Below are 19,931 nucleotides of genomic sequence, written 5' to 3'. Positions count from 1 at the left end.
GAGGAGACTCCCAGGGCTCTGAAGAGAGCTGGGTGGCCTATGGCTTGAAGTTCAGATCTCCTTGGGGGCCACACGAGTGATGTGACATCTCCAGCTCTCAGCTGGATGGGAGTTGCAGGAGAGCATCCAGTTCAGTGAGTTCCAGTCTGGCATCCCCAACTGAAAGGTCCCTGAGGGCAGCAGGAGTCCCTTGAGTTCTTATCAGTGTTCCAGAGGGACCCAGAGAAACAGCACATAGTATGTGCAGGTTACCCAAGCTAGCTTGGTCTCTGCTTCGGGCTGGAGTTATACCAACAGCGTGGTGGCCACACTGGCTTGCTCCTCCTGATCACAAGCTCTTATGGCTGTAATACGAGGCTGTAATGAATAAAAAGGAAGAAATGACTTGATGCAGGTTGTACGGGAGACAAAATCTTACCAGATATGAGGCTCATGTGGATGGAAGATACTAAAAGAAGCTTTCAAGGTGAGAAGGTTGGGAATCACTGATCCAATCCAACTCTGTCATTTTACAGTTGAGGAAACTGAGGCCACTTTCCTCAGGGGGAAGGTGGAGGCATCTGCCAGGTTCTGTGATTAAGGTAATGGCAGAATGCCAAGATGGTCATCACAGATAGCTACTGCTTGTTGAATCTCACTGTGTGCCAGGCCCTGTGCCAGGGGCTCTACGTGCTCCAGGAGGGCAGAACTGTGGTCTGTTTGGTCCCACTGGATCTCTAGCATCCAGCTCAGTGCTCTGCACATAGCAGGCACTCCATAAATCTTTGTGGAATGAATGAATCATCTCATTTCATCATTACAACAACCCTGGAGGTTTATATTAGTAGCCCCATTTTAAAGATGAACAAACAGGCCCAGAGAGGTGAGGTGACTTGCTCAAGGTCAAAGAGCCAGTGAAGAGGAGGGTGGGGATTTGAACTCAGGTCTGTATGCCTAAAACTCCATGATCTTTACTACTGCACTACACTATTCTGCCGCCCAGCCCTCCTGATGCTGGTAACCGGGTAAGATAAGCGGTGCCTCTGCTCACAGTGGTGGTACCCAGCCACCAGGTGTGGGCCTGGCACTGGGAACTTGCCATACCTTGGGTCTAGGGGCTTGGCCACAAAGAGAAGTCAGAAGTCAGCCAGTAGGAAGGGTTTGCTGGGTTCCAGAAGCCTGAGGAAGCTCCCCGGGGTTGAAGGTCTCCTCCTCTCCTTCTGTAATAGGCAGATCTGCTGGTACATCCTCAAGCAACCATCTCATGCTGTTGTGACAGGCGTCACTTTGTTATGGCAGCACCGTCTGCCAGCATGCCTAGAGTTGGAGAGCCAGCAGGAGAGTATGTCACCGTGTGTGTGTGTGTATGTGTGTGAGTGTGTGTGCGTGCGTGCACACACACATGTGTGTGATGCAGCGGTCTCCTCCTGTTGGTGTCCTGGTGACAGTTTTTCATTTCCTCTGGCTGGCACCTTTCCTTTCTATTCATTACCTCTCCTACTCCTCTCTTTCTCTTCCCCCTCCTCCTCTTTGTTAAAATTCTATATTTTGAATTGGCTGAGAGCCTCCTGGGGGTGGGGATGGTGGTGTCAGCTCTAAGTGATTCATCTAGCTGATAATTAGAGCTCTGGAAAACCCAACACTCATTCCTGTCAGAGTCAGGGCTTCCGGAATCCCTAGGCTTTTCACTTTGTCAGACAGAGGAGCTTGGAGGGCTGGGCCCCGCTTCTTTGTGCCTGACTTTCGGTCCCCCACTGCATTGAAGCTCGGTAACTGAGAGGGGTATGAGCACTCTTATTCGCCAGGCCCCATGAAAAGCCCTTTCCACACTCACTGGATCCTCACAGTGATCCCACGAAGTGTTATCCCTATGTTGACAGATGGGGATAACTTGCACATAGTCACTCAGCTTGTAAAGGACACAGCAAGTACTCAAATCCAGCCTTTTTGGAATCTGCCAGACTTGGTTCAAATCACAGCCCTGCCATTATTAGCTGTATATGTCTTTGGACAGTTTACTTCCCCTCTCAGAGCTCTAGCTGCTTCATCCGTGAACAGACTCCTTAACGTTGATGTCTCTAAAGTGCTTAACACAGTGTGTGACATAATACTGGAGCTGTTTCGATTACTACTGTTATTCAGTCCCATCAGCTCAGTGTGCACTAGGCATTCAGAGACAAAGAGATGGACACAGGAGGAAGCAGCCCGACTCACTCACACCAACTCTCACGTCCTGGCACTGCCTGTGTAGAGATGACAAATGCGTGCATACACGTAAGTGCCTGGCCACACACCCTAGGAAAATCCAGCAGTGTGCACACAGGCTTGGACACGTGTGCCCACATGGATACAGAATGACACAGCTGGAAAGACACCCGGGAGTTAGACAGTCATATGCAGCAAGCACACTGGCTCACACCTGGGAGACAAAGGAGTGGGTCCATGGTGGCTGGTGCTGCCACCACGGAGCCCTTCTAGCTGCTTCTGCATGCCAGCGGAGGGAAGCCAGGCTCTCAGAGGGCCCCAGTGAGTCACCAGCCTGATGCAATCCCTTTAAAGGGCTCATCTGCTGGTGCAAGAAGCTGATTCATGGAGGGCGTGGTTGCTGGAGGAGGAGGAGAAAGGGACCGAAACTGCAGCAGGAGGGGCTGAGGTTAGGTGGCTGGAATCGCTAACAGGAACTCTTCACTGTTAACCTCCCTGGTCGAGACTCTAGGGATCTTCAGATTGAAGCGTGGTTTCTACAAAAGCGAGGGGCCCAGAGGGAAATGAATTGTGAGGGCTATGACAGGAATTCCTATCATTGATTGAGCCTCACGGCAGCGCTCGCCGCACAAAGCTCCAGAAACAGAGAAATGGGGGTCAAGGAAGAGCCACTTTTCCGACAAATACACTACAACTAGCCGACCTCTCAACTGCTGCAGACGTCTCCAGACCCGGGAGGGCGAGTGTAGGGCACGCGAGGCTCAGTGGAGTAGGGGCGGGGGCGGTGCCTCCGGCCCCACCTCACCGCAGACATAGCTAAGCAGTAAGTACCGCCCCTTAGGGTCTCGGTGTCCAATCGTTTCCCAGGTTTCGGCTCGGACCCCACCCTGAACCAATCCTCAATCGGATTCTGGCCTGTTGCCTGAAGGCTTCCGCCCATTGTCAAGATGGCGCCCAATCCCTGCGCCGTGGGCTCTAGATACGGGCAAGGGGCGGGGATGCGGCTGGTCCGGGAGGAGAGGGCGGGGCGGTGCGTCACTTCCGTTGTCAGGTGGCGGCGCCGCAGCCATGGAGGGAGGCGGCGGCAGCGGCGGCGGCGGCTCGGGCGGCTGCGCCGGGAGGCGACGGTGAGCGGCTCCCACGCCCCTGGACCGGCCCCGGCCCCCCGGGACGGAGCGCCGAGCAGCCCCGGCTCCGGGCTACGGACTATGGGCGAGCAGCGCTGAGCACCGGGGGAAGGTGAGGGCAGGGGTCCGGGAGCGGGGAGCCGGGCCGGGGGTGCGGGTTGGTGGGGCGGGCCTCAGCGGCCGTAGCGCGGTGACCGGGGTGACAGCCTGAGGCCGTCCGGCTGCGACAGAAACGGCAACAGCGATTGTGCCGTCCTCCGCTGTGGTCTGCCCTTCCCGGGCGGCGGGGGCGGGGGCTCCTGCGCTCCGGGTACCCGGTGGCTGCGGGGAGTCTCGGTCCCGCCGCAGCCCTGGGAGGTGGCACTGCCAGCCTTGCCAGGAGTCACTCGGTCAGTCAGTGAAGGCGCCGGATTTGAACCAGCCAGGTTTTTCCCAAGAGACATCCTCTGCCTCTCCACGCTGCCCTCCTGATCCCGAGAGTGACATGAAAGTTGAAACGAGTCCCCAGATAGGACCAGCCCGGGCTTCCTCCAGGAGCCCTCACCCGTTGGCACGGGCACCATCGCTGCTGGGGAAGTTTCGAATCCCGGGAGGTGTTCAGGTGCGGGTCAGAGCTATCTGCTTGCCGGTGCTACGTCTGGCCGCCCTTTTCCAAGGAGAGAGCCTGCTGCTATGGTCACTGTTTCACCTGCTGTGCCCTCTCAGGCCCGCCCATTCCCACGCCGCTTGGCACCACCTTCCAGCCAGTAGATGAGGGCATCAGGATTCCCGACGCCGAGTACTCTGCCACCCCCACTTCCTAGGTTTGATCCCCGTTTGTTGGCGGAAGGAAGAGATGACAGCCGCCTTCGCTGTCGGGATAGACTTTGCTCTGTATTAAGTCACTGGAGGAAACCGGTTGGCTTTGCTTGGTTTTGAGAGCAGTGAAGAAGAGGGTAGTCACTCTGGGTTGGGCGCCTTCCCTCTTGGCTTAGCTTTGCATGAGATAAGGAAGAGCAGGATATGTAATTGTCAGGCCAAAAGAACCCCTGTTTGTAAACAGTGCTTGTGAACTGGGCCAGTGCTCCTTGGTGGCCCTGCTGTGCCAGTTGTTTGTCCCTTAGATCTAGACAGTGTGGAGATAGCCCTTGTTCGTTCATTCATTCATTCATTCATTCCCCACATGACAACAGCAATGTCCTTGCCTGGAGAGGCAAGTACCCTATATTATAGAGGTTAAGAGTGGGCTTTGGAGCCAGAATTCCTGAGTTCAAATTCTAGCTCTGCAGCTTTGTAGCTGTGTGACCTTGGGCACATTGTTTAACCTCTCTGTGCCTCAGTGTTCTCAGCTATAAAACAGGGGTGATAACATAGAGTTGTTGTGAAGATTTTAAAAGTTAACACATGTAAAACACATAGAACCATGTCTGCCACGTAATAAGAGTTCAATAAATGTTAGCTATTCTTATTCTTATTTCAAGAAGCTCACAGTCCGGTTAAGGGAGACTGACCTGTAAATAAATAGTTGAAACGTAGTCTTGAAAAACTAGTAACAGCAAGAACAGAGGGCTGTGGGAGCCCAGGGAAGGAAGCTTCTAGCTCAGCCTGAGTTGGGCAGGGTGGGGGGGGGTGGGTTTTGGGGAGGCTTGGAAGAAGTGACGATGCTGGAGCTGCGTCTAGAAGGATGGGAAAGATCAGCCAGGTGAGAACAAAGGGGCAAGGTACTCCACTTAGACATGTCAACTCAGAGTTTTTCCAGAAACCTCAGATTGTTCAGTATGGTGGTATGAAAGGCAACGTGGTGCCAGGTAAAGCAGCACAGGTTGACAAGGGAATGCCACATTAACAATTTGGGACTTTGTACCAAGGGCGGTGGGGAGCAAGTGAAGAGGTTTTAAGCAGAGGAGTGTCGTGATTAGACTCGTGTTTTCGAAGGCTCTCCCTGGAGCCTCAGCAGGAGGGAAGGGAGGAGAGAGGAGAGACTAAAGCACTGGAGACCTCTTCAGAGGCTACCGCAGGCCTCCGAGAGAAGAGAGATGGCGTGGGGTGGGGGATCTTTGCCGAGACAGCGCTGTATGCAACTGGTGGCGGGTGACAAGCTCCCTGCATTGCCCTGGGCGGCTCTGCCTGCCCCAGAAGTGCCTGGCACATGTGCCCCTCTCTTCCTGAGATTGCAGGTCACTCGAGCAGCTGGGCTGGTGAGGCTGTCCTCTCAGAAGGTTAGTTGTAAGGTCAGTTGCTCCCTGGGGCCTTTAATTTGGCCTTTTGGGAAGGCAGCAGACTGTAGTGGTTAAGAGCCTATTTGGTTCTGCTGTCAGACAGAATCTCAGTTCACATCCCAGCCCTGCCAGTCAGTAGAGGTGACTTATTCTTCCCGTGCCCAGCTTTCTCATCTGGGGAAAATGTGGGCAGTAAGAGCCCTTCCCTTGTAGGGCAGTTGTGAGGATTCAGTAAGATGTGGCAGGTTGGGCATTTCGCACACACTGAGTAAGAAATGTTTGGTAAGTGTTAGCTGCTGTTACAGGCTGCAGGAAAGGACTTCCAAGAATTAGTTGAAGCAGTTAGTGGCAACTAAAACTGTGTCCCATTGAGCTGTCGGAAATGTCCTGAGGGATCACAAGACCACAGAATTTTATTATATTCTCTCCAAAAAAGAAATCTGTGGGGAATTTACCGAGTCTGTATGGGAGCCATGCAGATGATTCAGCTCAGCTCTTTAAAAGAACCATTTTTTAAAATAGAAGTAGGACTGCTGAGAAAAAAAAAAATCATGTTTTAAAGTATACTAGGAGAAAAAGTATTTAGAGTTTGTTTCATGTGTGTCCCTGTTAGTGACCCTAGTCTGGTATCTGAATTAGTACCATCAGGAAGCACACATTGACGTATGTGGTGACTTAAAATCCGGAACCCCTGTTCCACACACGTGAGCTCCCAAGCGTGGCCGAGGATGTGCTGGGAGCCAGGCGCAGAATGAGAATGGCGAGGCACGCCCTGCCCTGGCGGAGCTTGTGGTCTAACAGGGGCCAGGCAGGCTCCTAACCAACTGACATTTGCATAGAGTTTGGTGAGTGTCTCATAGGAGTCTGTGCAGCATGTAGTGGGAGTGAGATGAAGGAGTGATTCTCCTGGGGGATGGGGAGGTGACTGGGGAGAACTTTGGAGAGCCCTTAGAACTTGAGCTGGATCTTGATGAAAATTGAATCTTGAAGGGTGAATAGAGCTTTCTGAGGGTTCATGAAGCACTCCAGGCAGGGGAGCAGCAAGGCACAGGCATGGATGCAGGCTGGTGTGTGTGCACACTGCAGGAACCACAAGAGGTTCTGGCACAGGGTGAGAAGGGACCTGGCCTTAGGACATGCTGGAGAGGTAAGCATCAGTGCTAAGATGCTTGAACTTCTTATTCTGTTGGTGATGGGATGCTTTGGTTTAAGGGAGGAAACACCGTTAGACCTGCATCTTGCCAGGAGCCCTCCGGCTGCCGGTGGGGGATGGACTGGGGATAGAACAAGTCTGGAGTCTCTGTAGGAGGCTTTTGCAGTAATCAAAGTAAGGGCTGGTGGGGGCCTGGATCAGGGTAGAGGCAGTTGGGATGCGGAGGAAGGGCATAGATCAGAGCTGTTTTGGGGGAAATCAACTGGACTCTGGGAGTGTTTGGCCGTGATGATTGAGGGAGGAGCAATGATGGCAGGTGACCTCGAGCTTCCCGATTTGGCTGACAGAGTGAATGATAGTGCGGATATAGAGACGGCAGAAGATGATGGCCAGTGAAATCCGCCAGCTCCATTCAGTAAGCCCTCTCATGGGAGAGGGTCAGTTGCAAAGTCTGTGGCACTCTGTCCAGCTTCGGACCAGGCTTCTCTCTGGTTTTGCCTGCGTCAGTGCCTGGGAAAAGGGCAGCTTCCCTTCCTTCATCTTCCCCCTGCCCAGATTTGCCCAGGGAGGTGAACTTCTTCAGTATTTCAGAAACTCAAGTGGCTGAGTCTGCAAAACTTCTGTGACTTCCTCAGCCTTCAGATGGCCCTAAAGGGCAGCCCTTCAGTCAGGTGCCATCCACACTGATTCAGCAAGTGATGGGTCCTGGACAGCAGCACGCCCTCAGGGGAGAGATAGCCGTTCCCAGTGCTCCCGGGGAGATCTTATCTAGAAAGAGACCTTGAGGTTGGATTTACTCCAGAGGCTGGGTCAGCCAACTCAGTCCCTCTTCTCTGGAAGGAGAGATGTCTGCCCCAGGCCACCTGGGACTCACTCAGAACCATCAGGGAAGTGAGAGGGAGCTGCCTTTGTGCCCTTATCCCCCTGAGCTCTACAGGAGTACAGAGCTAGGCCTGAATCAGACTGGGCTGCAGAGAGGGATGTGCTGGTAGATGGGGCTTCAAACAGACCCTTTGGAATTGGGGAGATTTTTGCAGGATTTGTCCTTGCATTTGTGGTGTAAAGAAGGTAGAAGAGAAAGTGGCCTGAGACAAGGGCATTTCTTCCTCCTCCACCTGCTCAGGTGAGACTGTGGCCTTGAAGGTGGCCCTGGGCGCATAGCAGCCCTGCATCTCCTCTCGGGATCTGTAATCAAGATCCGAGAAGGGAAAAGATGGTGTTGCTTGCTTTGATTTACTTACTATCTTAGAGATGTTTCCACTTTGTCTCATGCACGTCTGGGTCATTTTTGGCAATATTGTGTCATCATTGTTTGTGTAATTTATTCAGCAGACTCTCTGCTGATGAACTTAGGTTATTTTCGGCCTTTTGCTCTCCACACAAAGCTGAAGTGACTATCTGCATATGTGTGGTTTTTCCCACCTTAGGTATCTGCAGGATAAATTCCAAGAGGAGTTGCTGCTTCAAAGAGTATCCTTCATGTTCATTATTTTTAAAGTAATTTCTTGGCCCCCTTTTAATGAACTGGAGCAGCCTGATTTTCCCTCAGCAAGCAAAGATACTCTTTTGGATTGACATCCCTCTTTCCAAGGGGCACTGAGAACCCCCCCAGTGGCGGTCACCCTTTTCTGGCTCTTGGCGGTCTGTCTTGGTGTGAGTTGGGGTTCCCTAGAGCTTACGCAGTCCAGCAGTCTACAGGTCTGATGGTTTCAAAGAAACTCGAGTTGTTGGAAAGCACCAGAGAAACTGAGAAGGGCTCTTGTCATTTAGGATGAAGCTGTCCCCTCTACATCTGTTTACAGACCATCACCTACTTGGCAAAAGAGACCAAGGATCTTTTGGCTTTAGGGAGTCTGTGACCCAAGGGTCCAGAAGGAAGAGAAAGTAGCCTGGACGTGGTAGAGGGAACTGGCAAGAGCAGGACTGGTGTGCCTGTCACCTGTCTTTGGGTTTAGGGCAGAGCTGCTTTGAGGTGTGATCAGGGGATAGCAGGTGCCTCTAGGGAGAGGCTTGGTTCAGCCTCTTGGGAGACCTTGGGACTGGCATAGCCCAAAATTCTGTGGGTCTATTGGAGCCCCACTGCTGGCATTGCCACCTTTGGAGAGCAGGAATCCTGCCCCTTTTTGTAGTAGACGTGGAGCCCCTGGCATTACCATGTTTGTGTGACTTCCATGGCTGTGTTCTCCTCCAACTCTGCTCCCAAGGTGGTCCCTCCTGAAGGAACAGGAAGGAAACCAGCCACAAAAGAAGGATCCCCACCACCTTCCAGGTCCTTTGCTAAGTACTCTGCAATATGTATTGAGGCCTTCTCACAGTCTAAGGAAGGAGGGCTTGACTCTGTTTTACAGAGAACCCTCAGACACTGAGGGGTTAAGGAACCCTCAGCCAGCAAGGGCAGAGCCGGATTTCCAGCCCACATTCGCGTGACCCTAGAGCCCATGCCATCCCATTCCCCCGTCCTGGCCAGGCTCTGGCCCCAGGGAGCCCAGGCCACATGGAATAAAGCCATAGAGCTGCAAGGGACCTTGACAAAGCTGAAGCAGTCCCTTCTTCTTTCCTAGAAGAATGGAAACTGCCACTGCCTGGAGACAAGTCCTTCCCCTCCTGCCCTGTGAGTAGTGGGTAAGGAGACCTTCAACCGTGTCACCCAGCATTTAAGGCTTAGATCAGACCTGGCTTCAGAAGCCAGTTCTGCCACTTGCTAGCTGAGTGACCTTGAAGAAATCACTTCCTATCTCCAAACCCAGTTTCCTCCAAAGTAGTAATGAGGATTAAACACAAGGTGTTATTGTCTGTGGCAGGTTCCGCCTGGTGCCTGGCCCGCAGTCAGGACCCAGGGGTTGGCTCCGGTGAGGCCTAGGGGAGCTCTTTGCTGGTGGGCCTGAGTGTCCCGAAAGAGGCGTTATGAACAAGCTTCCAGGTCTCCAGTTTGAACGGTTTGGTGGTCTTCCCAGCCTTTATAGAAACCGGGTGGTGAACAGGAAGTTCCTTATAGGCAAGTTTACAAGTTACTTGAGAGAGTTTCAGTGTACCCGGAGTGGTGGTTTGTCCCTTCTGTCCCCCACTCTCCTGATGCAGCCTTGCATCAACATGCAGGCCCACACGTTCAGGGCATTCGCATGCCATACTCTCCCAAGTGTGCCTTCCCTAAGACCCAGCCTCCCCTGGTTCCATTACCGCTCTTAATAATTCTAATGGGCTCAGAAATTTTTTTAGATTTTTCAACATCATTATAGTAGCCTACAATGAAACAGGTAAACAATATAGAAGAATATAAAATAAAACTCTCCATCTCCTTCAGGCCCCTAGTTCTATTACCTGGAGGTATCCACTGTTAAGTTTCTTCTAGAAATTTCCTATGCATATTCAAGGGTGTGTATAATCATCTTTTTTCTTATTTTTTTTTACCCAAATGGGATCATCTTATACAAATAGTACTGCAGTTTGCTTTTTCTTTTTCATAAATTTACTTATTTATTTATGGCTGCGTTGGGTCTTCATTGCTGCGCGCAGGCTTTCTCTAGTTGCAGCGAGCGGGGTCCACTCTTCATTGCGGTGCGCGGGCTTCTCATTGCGGTGGCTTCTCTTGTGGAGCACGGGTTCTGGGCGCGCGGGCTCAGTGGTGGTTGTGGCTTGCGGGCTCTAGAGCACAGGGTCAGTAGTTGTGGTGCACGGACTCAGTTGCTCTGCGGCTTGTGGGATCTTCCCGGACCAGGGCTCGAACCCGTGTCCCCTGCATTGGCAGGCGGTTTCTTAACCACTGTGCCACCAGGGAAGTCCCCTGCAGTTTGCTCTTTTTAGTGTAACGTATCCTAAACATCTTCATCTACCAGCAGGTGTGGGCCTAGTCTTAAAGGCTGCGTAGTATTCCCCTGTGTGGACGTACCACGATGGAGTGAACCAGTCCTCTCTTGGCGGACATTTAGATTGTTTCCTGTCTGGGGGAGATGTGTGTGCGTTTTGATATCTGTGGTTTTGTCTTTGTGTTTTTTCCTGCTACCCAGGGCTCTCCAGGGACCCTTGTTGAGCACATTCATCTTGGTGAACTTGTGCGAGTGAACCTGGAGGGTAAATCCCTAGAACTGGATGTGCTGGGCCCGGGGCAAATGCATTTTCTTCTGCTTTGCTGGCTGTGGCTTCACCTTGTTTTCTGCACACCTGTGGGGCCTGTGCAGGGGATTCTGAAGCGGTCAAGGCCCCAGGCCCTGCCCCCAGGAGCTCGCCCTCTGGAGAGATGCAGGCAAGCATGCTCTCACCCACTCATGAGCAGAGTATGTGTCAGGCGTGGCTCGTGGCTGGCCTCAGCGACTCGGAGCAGGTGAGGCCCTCGTGTGGGTCCACTTGTCTGAACGGCCCACTGAGGGCCACTCTGATGGCAAAGCCTGCTGTCTGCCTCTGTAATCTTGCCCACCAAGCAGCCACAGCCAGCAGCATTCAGTAAAACTGCAGAAAGTGAACTGTATTGTTCATTCGCAAGGCTGTGAAATTTAATTGAATTTCATTTTTGATAGAGGCAGTTAAAGAAAGGCAGTTTGCTGGCCCCAATCCAAATTACCTTTCTCACGGGATGATTGTAGTGACTTTTGCTGTTAAAAACCATATGAAGAAAGAGAATCACATGAACCTGGCCCTGGCCCAGGCTTTCCCCTCTGTCGCTCTGGAAATCTGAGATGGAAGGAAGGAAATGTAACATTTACCTAGTGCCTCCCACACGCTGGCTCCCCGCAGTCCTCAGGGACCCTGGGCAGGTACAACACTGTCCCTCTCCTCTGGGTGAGGACCCCGTGGAGCAGAGAAACGCATGTCTAGGACACAAAGGTGCTCTCAGACTCAGCCAGCCCTTCTTTAGTCACTTGCTGCTTTCTCCTTGCCTGACTTGGGCCATCTTGGGTGTCAAGAACCTGAATTTGGGACTTCCCTGGTGGTCCAGTGGCTAATGCTCCATGCTCCCAATGCAGGGGGCCCAGCTTCGATCCCTGGTCAGGGAACTAGATCCCACAAGCCGCAACTAAAGTTCCCGCATACCACAACTTAAAAAAAAAAAAATGATCCCGCGTGCTGCAACTAAGACCCGGTGCAGCCAAATAAATAAGTAAATATTAAAAACAAAAAGAACCTGAATTCCACGAGGGACCTGTGGCGGGCCTCGTTCCCACTGAGCAAAGCAATAACAGAGCAATAACTGATGGTTTGAGCTGAGGAGGGGTCCCCTTTGTTGCAGGGCAGGCTGGAGTGACCGGGGAGGGCTGTCAGTGACTCAGTCTCCCGTCACTGCACATGGCAGAAGGCCCCCCCCAACAGAGCCGAGGGACCACCGGGAAGGTCTCCCAGCCAGGGTATTGGCCGCTTCCCCTGGATACTTCTCTAGATAGGAGATACCAGGGCAGCGCAGCCTGAGAAAGAGCTATTAAGTCTGTCCCTTCCTCTTCCAACACCCACACACAGTGACAGATTATTTGTTGTCACATCAGCTGCTTCCGGAGGCCCTTGGGAGGGGTGAGCTGGTGGCAGGGCTGGCGACGCTGCCCTGGATTCTCTCTGTGGCTCTCAGAAAAGCTGCTGCTGAAGCCCTTTACCCCGTCCCAGGGATTGCTTTCTTACTCTGTTTATCTTTTCCCCAGCGGGGCCTCCAGGTCCACCTCTGTGTGCACAGCCCTGGAGTCTCTTCTCCCAGGATCACTCCGGGATACATCCTCCCAGCCCGGGGCCTTCAGGCCCACTCCCCTCCCCGTCTCTCCCCTCAGCCTTCATGGAGGCCACGGAGGAGCCCAGTGGGGCTTGCTCAGGGCAGGGGGTGAAGAGGGACATCACCGATTATGTAATCTCCCTGTGTGTGAATCTTGCCTTCTGGAGGAGACTAGAGTTGGACCTCCGAGCTCTAGATGGGTCTGGTGCGGATGTGCTGAGGGGGAGCAGGCTGGCCACTGGGCCCTCATTCTGGCCGCCCCTCCCACTTCCCACTGGGCTGAGTCACTTCCTCTCTGGCGCTGCAGGTACTCTCCCACACGCCCAGCACAGCAGCCTTCCGGGGGTGAGGTTCATCCCGTGCAGGAGAGGAGCTCCGGTTAGTAGCAGCCAGTTCACCTGTCACCCCCAAGGCAAGCGTTTAGAGAAGGATGTGATGGTATGTATTCCTGACAAATTGGAGCTATACATATCCTGCATTTTAAAATGAACAAAATCATCACTCTGTTTTGGAACAGTGGAGATGACAGCACGTGCATGAATCTTTGTCATCAGGGAGTCCTAGCTAAAGCTGAGGGATTACTAATCCACCTCCCCATCCCCCCAGCATCCATCCTGAGCACGGAAGTATATGGCTTCCAGTGGGTTCCTAGGGAGATTGCTTGTGGCCTTCAGGCTCCCAGGGAGAGGGTCCATGCCTGCTTCAGGGATGGCTGTCATTCAAACTCAAAGGAAAAGCCCTTAAACAGAGCCCCCTTCTAGCCAGCCAGCAGGAGTAGAAGAGAACAGGCCACAGGCAGCCTCCTCTGGCCCAGTCAGCTGGGCTAGGGCCTCTAGGCTTTGGTTTGTCAGCAAACCAAAAAAGGGGGGAAATCTTTACTTTATAAAGTTGTGAGAATTAAAGAAAATCTAGGAAACACTAAGAATGAACGGTTGCTGGCAAGCAGTAGGTGTCCATCAAATGCTAGTTTAAAAGGTATGCCACCTGGAGAGACTTGTCACCAGGGAGGTTACTTCAGCAAGGAGTGGGGAACGCTCACCTTTCATCCAGCAGAGACCTCGAGACACCCCTCTTTTACAGATGATGAAACTGAGGCCCACGGAGAGTAAATGACTCTCACAGAGGGTAGGTGACTAGTTCAGGGTCATAAAGCTAGTGAGTGATGGAAGCTGAAGTTTGAACCCAGGCCTACCTGACCCCAGAATCCATCTTGCGCTCCCAACTGGCATTTGGGTAACTGGTCCATGGTTTGAAACACCTGGTTCCATGGGCTGCGAATTTCTCTTGGTTCCCTGGGTTGACTTGTGGATGAAGAGCAAGTCTGTAGGGAAGCTGGGCCACTAGTAGCAGCACATACCTGTGAGTATTGAAGTGCAGTGAGAGTGGCTCCCCGAGTGCTTGGGTCAGGGAGGGGTGGAGGACACTGCCTTGTGGTCTGGTGGGAGGGGGTCTCAGTAACCAAGCCTCTTCGGCTCCACAGATCGTCTTGGCTGCATCATGTGTTGAGATTTCACACCTCCAGTCCCGTTGTTTCTTTCCAGGTGTAGTCAGCTAAATGCATAGCTGGGCCAGAAGGTCTGAGGGAAAGGAGTGGTAGGAATTTTTCTGACCAGCAGAAGGACCTTCACACTACAAACCTAGAGTGGCCCAGAGGACCTGTCCCTGGTGTGAGGGGCAGGCCAGGCTGTCACTCACACATTCCCACACTTTGCTGCAGGAAAGCAGATTTTTTTGCTGGACTCAGCAGAAAGGGGGCTGGTCTGTCCCTTCGCCAGTGAGGGGTTGGTCCGAGGCTGCAGGCATGCTGTGAATGGGTTTCATTCCTCGGGGAGGTTGCCCTCCAGCAGCCAACACTGTCTAAGCACAACCCCTGGCTATCAGCCCAGAACCACCCTGCCCCGGGCATCCAGGCATTTCTGACCTGGGACTTTTCCTGGACAAACTATTCCCAGCACCACTGCAGCCCAGTTACCTACAGCTGTGACCCCTTGTCTCTCTGGTCTTGGAGTCTGGCTCCTGTCACAAGCTGGTGGACCATCCGTACTTTCTTCTGGGTCCCAATCCAGCGCCTGGCTTCTCGTTGGGTCCTCTCTGTCCCCTGCCCCAATGTGGGCTTTAGTGCCTTCTGGGTGCATAACAGACAGTTCTACACCCCCTGTTTTCTCATTCAGCAGTTTGCCAGGCACTGAGTGGGTGCAGGGAAGTGGAGATGAACTGGGGTTGCTCAGCCTGGAGAGTGGTGGGGACGGGGAGTCAGACAATGGCTACGACACGGTAGGAGTGGACAGAGTGTGCTCTGGGAGCCGGAGGAGAAAAGGACCTGCTGCAGAAGGTGACACCAGTGAGGACTGAGGGAGAAGGACCAGCCAACCAGGGAGAGGAGGTCAGGGCAAGCGTGTTTATGGCACACTCAGAGAACTGTGAGTCATTTGGTGTGGCTGGATTTATGGGGCATATAAGGGCAGTGAAGCTGGATAGGTAGCCTGGGTCTGGCCAGGCTCACTGAGGAGTTTGGGTTTCTTCTTAAAGACCACAGGAAGCTATTGGAGGACCCCCACAGCAGAGACAGATGGAGATACTGCAGGCCCAGGTCCCCGAGCAGAGGAGAAAGAGTAGCCTGCTGGCATCTGTTTGTCCAGCCCCAGTTCCACAGGCAGCTGAGGTGGGAGTCTGCTGATGGAGTTGCTCCTGCATCCTTCCTGACCAGCCTGGTGAAGAGCAGTGCCCCACCATCTTGCAGCAGGTGCAGAGAGAAACCCTGTGAAGAAGATGCGCTATAGAAAGACGCCACCAGGTGGCAGACCTGGAGATTGCACAGAGACCTCATTCCCCCCATTCCTTCAGCACATTGTTCGGCCTGGAGAAAGGGGCGCATTCAAAACTGAACTCCTGTTCACGCCAGGCTGGCTCCGCCCAACAAGTATGAGATTCCAAATTCTGCCACTGTGAGCTGTGTACCCACAAGAAATCCCTTTGAACCTGTAAATCTGGACATCAGATTCTTCCAGGGTCTTGGGAGCTGTTCCAGCAGGTTGCACCTTCTCTTCTGTCTCCGGGCACCTGAGAGTAAATTGCAAACATCATGACCCTTCACCTCTAAGCACTTTAGCATCTGTCACCTAAGAACAAGGACATTCTCCTGTATAACCACAATGTAGTTTTCAAATTCAGGAAATTTAACGTCGTATTATCTAATATACAGTCCATATTCAGATTCTGCCAGTTGTCCAGTCGTGTTCTATATAACTTCTTCCTCCCAGCATCACCCATTTCATTTACTCATCCCGTCTTCAGTCTCCTTTAAGTGAGACTAGTTCTTCAGCCTTTCTTTAACTATCTGACATTGATGTTTTTGAAGCATACAGGCCTGTTCTGTTGAATGTCCCTCAATTTTAGTTTGTCTCATGATCAGATTGAGGTTATGCATTTTTGACAAAAAACAAATAAATAACTTAAATGAGGTTGCATCATATCAGGAGTAACATGATGTCAGTTTGTTCTGTTATTAGTGATATAACTTTGATTATTTGGTTAAGGTTGCAGCTTGTGTTTTTTTTTTTTTAATTGAGGTATATTTACACATGGTGAATTTCACAGGTCCTTTAACAGTTCAGTCATTTTGACAAATGCACATACCCAGAGTTATATCCTTTGACAGTAGAAGTTTTACAGCCCAGTATGTGTGCTCTGTCCCCCTCCCACAATCCTCTGCAAGAGATCCTGGACTAGAGGCACTAGGTCTTACTTGCAGACTCCTCGGTGCCCCCCAACTTGATCATGATGAAGGACCCATGTGGTATGGCCCCATCATCCTGGACCGTCCCTTACTGCGCCTTGCGTTGATAATTGCCAGCTGGTGCTCCAGCCTCTGCTCCCCCATAAACCAGTGAACAGAACAAGAGGATGAGATGCTGTGTGCCTCTGCCTGAAAGAACAGGCCCTCCCCCTTGACCCGCAAAACAACTGTACTCTGCCCTCTACTGCAGAACTATACCTGGTACTGCCCAGCACCCCTCTTCCTCCTCAGCAGCTCAGCCAACCCCCAGGCCTCCTGTCCTCCCCACACCCAGTTGAACATGTCACTCGGGCTGGCCATCAGGCCACCCACCCCCACCCCCACCCCGCCTGTAGTCTCAGGCCAGCAGACAGATGGCAGGTTCAAGGTCTCTTAAGCCTTTAGTCTGGTTACTGTCCTTCTTCTGCCCCCCACCCCAAGTCAGTGCCTAACTATCCCTTTCTCCTTGGGCAGGAGGAAAAATTCAAAGCTACTGTGTTTAGGCTAATAAAAGCACAATTTATCAAATGCTTATGATATGCCAGTAGGTACTCTTGCTAACCCTTTTGCATGGGTTATCTCACTTAATCCTTAGACCAACCTTGTAAGGTGGATGCTGTACTCTGGGTTGTGTAGGTACAGAATAAGTATCTCATCTGAGATCTCATCATTGTTAAGTGATGGTGCTGGGCTTGCAACCAGGTTTGGCTTACTCCAGAGGCCTTGCTCTGACTCCGAGCTTCCCAGCCAGTATGGGTTATGTAGGTCAAGATGGTGATCCCTTTAGCCCAGGAGTGACTGGGGTAAGCAGAGGACAACTGGTGTCCCCAGGCCTTTCACCCCCAAGTGCTGTACAGATGTTTCTGTCTGTACTGTGGCATGAGAAAGACCGAGACGCATTGCTCTGACCACATTGTTCTGCTGCCTGAGTGTCCTGTGGACAGAGACCCCTTTCTACCTCCCTCCTGGGGCCTGGTGCAGGTCTGGCCACACAGACCCTTAACTCATGCGTGACAAATAGGACTGAGGCCAGGGATGGGTGGGAGCATCTGTGCTCATTTCCACGTGCCAGGTGGGCTGGACAGAGGGACAAGGTCCCTGCCTTCAGTAGACATTACCAGAGATAGAGTCCAGAAGACAGAGGCCTACACAGCTCAGGACCTTTTTGTTTGTTTTGTTTGCACAGAGCCAGGAAACATGGGGGTGGGGATAGGGACTGCTGACAGGGACAGCTTGAATCCTGACACCATCGGCTCAGCCTGACCCTGCAGTGTAGACAAGTCCTTAGGCTCCTAGCAGGCATTAGAAGCTGCTGACAAATCGTGGCTACCAGCTGTGGTGTCATCACACACATGCACAGAAGTAGTGCACTGGGCCAGGGTCTGTTGCTTGCTCCTTGCAGGGACCGCCCTTGCACTCTGCCTGCACTTGTTCGGTTTGCAAGGTCACGCATCTCTTCAGGAACCCCGAGGTTGCAGCAAGAAGCCTACAGTGAGAATGAATGCAGAACTCTGCGCGTGTGTGCGGGCCCCGTGCTGCCCCTCCTGTTTGGGGGCTGGGGGCTCACGCTGGCTCTGCGCTTGTGAGCGTCCGCCGCCTGGGCCCGCGCGTCTCCTCCTGTGTGGAGGCCTGTGGGCATGCTTCTGGGTGCGAGTAATGGGCCCCTTCTTGCCTTGACCAGGCTTCAGATCGAGCCTTCAGTCAGGCTACAGCCAGGCTTTCAGACTGAGCCGGGAACGCCTCAGTACCCTCTCTCTTTGCAGCCCACCTCCTTTGGGGGTTGGTGGTATGTCTACCGTATTGAACCATGCCCTGCTATAGGGTGCCCTGCCTGGCTCTGCCCTGCCCAACTGTCCTGTACCCTGTCACACTACAGCACTGGACTGGGCATGATGGGCCTTAGGACCTTATGTGGTGCTGACGGCCCAGCCTTCGTTTCCTTCTGGGAGAGCTGGGCTCACATCGCCCATCCGCTTTGGGGTAGGATGACCTTAACAGCAAACTGACAGGGTAGGGCCGGCATCCCCTCCTCTGGGCATGCTGTGATGGCGGACACAGAGCTGAGGCCCACAACTTGCTCCCCGGGTTGGGCCAAGCAAAGGGAATCCCCTGCTTTCAGGGTGGAGGAGCGCAGCCTGCGGGCGGGGATGCCTCCCTCCAGGCCTCACCCCTCACACCCATTGTTGCCTCACTGAGCTTCCTGTTGAATCCAGGTTCTAAAGAAACTGGCGTTGACTTGGGAGGACAGCACGTGGAATAGTAGACAGATGTAAAGTTCCAGAGACTTCTGAACCAGGCCTGCTGAGTTCCTGGCAAGCTGAGCTGTGGGCCCAGGAGACACCAGGCAGATGGCTCCCCCTTAGCCAGGCTGGGCCAGGGCCCTTCACCCCAGCCTGAGGACCAGCGTCTCTGGAGCGGCCTGGCCCCAAGGCCTTCTGAAACCAGGGTAGCCAGAGCTTCCACATCACAGATCTCCCTGGGAAGCCAGGATCCCTCAGAGCGGCCTCCCCGTGGGAGCATCTGTGGGCCATTTGAAGGTGTGTCTCTGGAGGGGGACACATCAGGATGATTTGGGGGGGCAGGAGGGGCTTGTCTTTGCTCATCCCACCCGCGAGCCCGCAGCAGCTTCCAGTTGCCCAGACCTGCCTCCTCACACTGCTTGCATCGCCTTCACCAGCTCTGGCGGCGTGAAGGGATGTTCGGGAAGGGAAACAGCCTTGCTGCCACTTCGCCTGCCAGCATCTTTTCCCTCTCCCTGCCCATCTGCTCTCATCCTTCTGTCTGCCTACATTTTGGAGCAACTCCCATGCCATTTGCTTGCGTTGAATCCTTAGTGGGGTGGGTGGGGTCAGGCTGAGCCCACTCATGTCTGTGCTGCAGCTGCTCCCGGCAAACTGCTGTCTAGACCATGCCTGTGCGTGGGCACCTAGGCAGCGTCTACACAGGTACGGTGACACCACGTGGTGCTCTCCTAGGAACCGGGAAGAGAGGGGAGTCTTAGCGCTCCAGGGAAGGCAGAGAACAGCGCCAGAATGGTAATGAAATCAACTCATCTACCAGGGCAGGGCAGCTCCAGCACACGGCTGCTGACCCAATAGGAACCATCAGCAACTGGAGGGAAGGCGTCCAGCCATTCATAGAGTATCTGCTGGGCCAGGCACTGGGGGTAATGGTTTTATGTAATTTTTTTCTTTTTTTCTAGTTCTGAGGGATTTTTAGTCTAGTGGTGGGGAAAAGACATTAAGCATATAAGCACACAAATAAATACATAATCACAAAATATGGAAAGTGCTATGAATGAAAATTACAGGATACCAAGTGAGGCTATGACCCGTTGGTGTTGGGGATGTCAAGGAGGCTTCTCTGAGGAAGTGATATTCACATTGAGAAGGATGCATAGAAGTTAGCCAGGCAAAGAGTGGGAACACTGTTCTAGACACATTACTGCTGAGCTTTTTAGGATTTTTCTAGAAACAGTTGTGTTCTTCCCTGCTTTTGTGTGAATGACTGAATCTACTTCCAGCATGAGCCTCTTTGGCAGAAGTCACAGCTGAGCCTAACCATGGCTTCTGCTCTGTCTGGGGACTGTCAGGGCCTACTGAGTTACCTGATCCTAGTTACTCTCAGGATGAAATCATGGGTCTGCTCCTCGGTGGCACAGCTCTGAAGACAAATTAGGGCTTGATGGGAGTCAAACCTGGTAGATTGGACTAGAAGGGCATCAGGCCATCTCTCCTACCTTCCAGTTCACTGCGTGGAGTCAGTCTCCTGGGGTTTAGAATAAGGGCCAGAATGGCAGCATATGAAG

At 52.9% G+C, this 19,931-nt stretch overlaps 1 protein-coding gene across 6 annotated transcripts in view; it reads left to right on the top strand.

Moving 5' to 3' along the window:
• Positions 1–3,247: 3,247 nt before the first annotated feature.
• Positions 3,248–19,931, top strand: part of STK40 (serine/threonine kinase 40) — a 37,608-nt gene continuing 20,924 nt past the window's right edge. Inside the window, exons 1-2 of one of the 6 annotated variants that reach the window (XM_036845827.1) lie at positions 3,260–3,423; positions 12,656–12,786. The gene's annotated coding sequence lies outside the window, so the exon portion shown is untranslated. Of the gene's footprint in view, positions 3,424–12,655; positions 12,787–18,442; positions 18,661–19,187; positions 19,290–19,931 lie in introns of those variants that run through there. The other 5 variants (XM_036845815.1, XR_005019203.1, XM_036845843.1 and 2 more) reach the window with 5 other exon arrangements.

The sequence above is a fragment of the Balaenoptera musculus genome, chromosome 1, assembly GCF_009873245.2.
Source record: "Balaenoptera musculus isolate JJ_BM4_2016_0621 chromosome 1, mBalMus1.pri.v3, whole genome shotgun sequence".
In the NCBI taxonomy this organism is placed as follows: domain Eukaryota; kingdom Metazoa; phylum Chordata; class Mammalia; order Artiodactyla; family Balaenopteridae; genus Balaenoptera; species Balaenoptera musculus.
The sequence above is the reverse complement of the archived record's forward strand: the minus strand, read 5'-3'. Positions and strand labels throughout refer to the sequence as shown.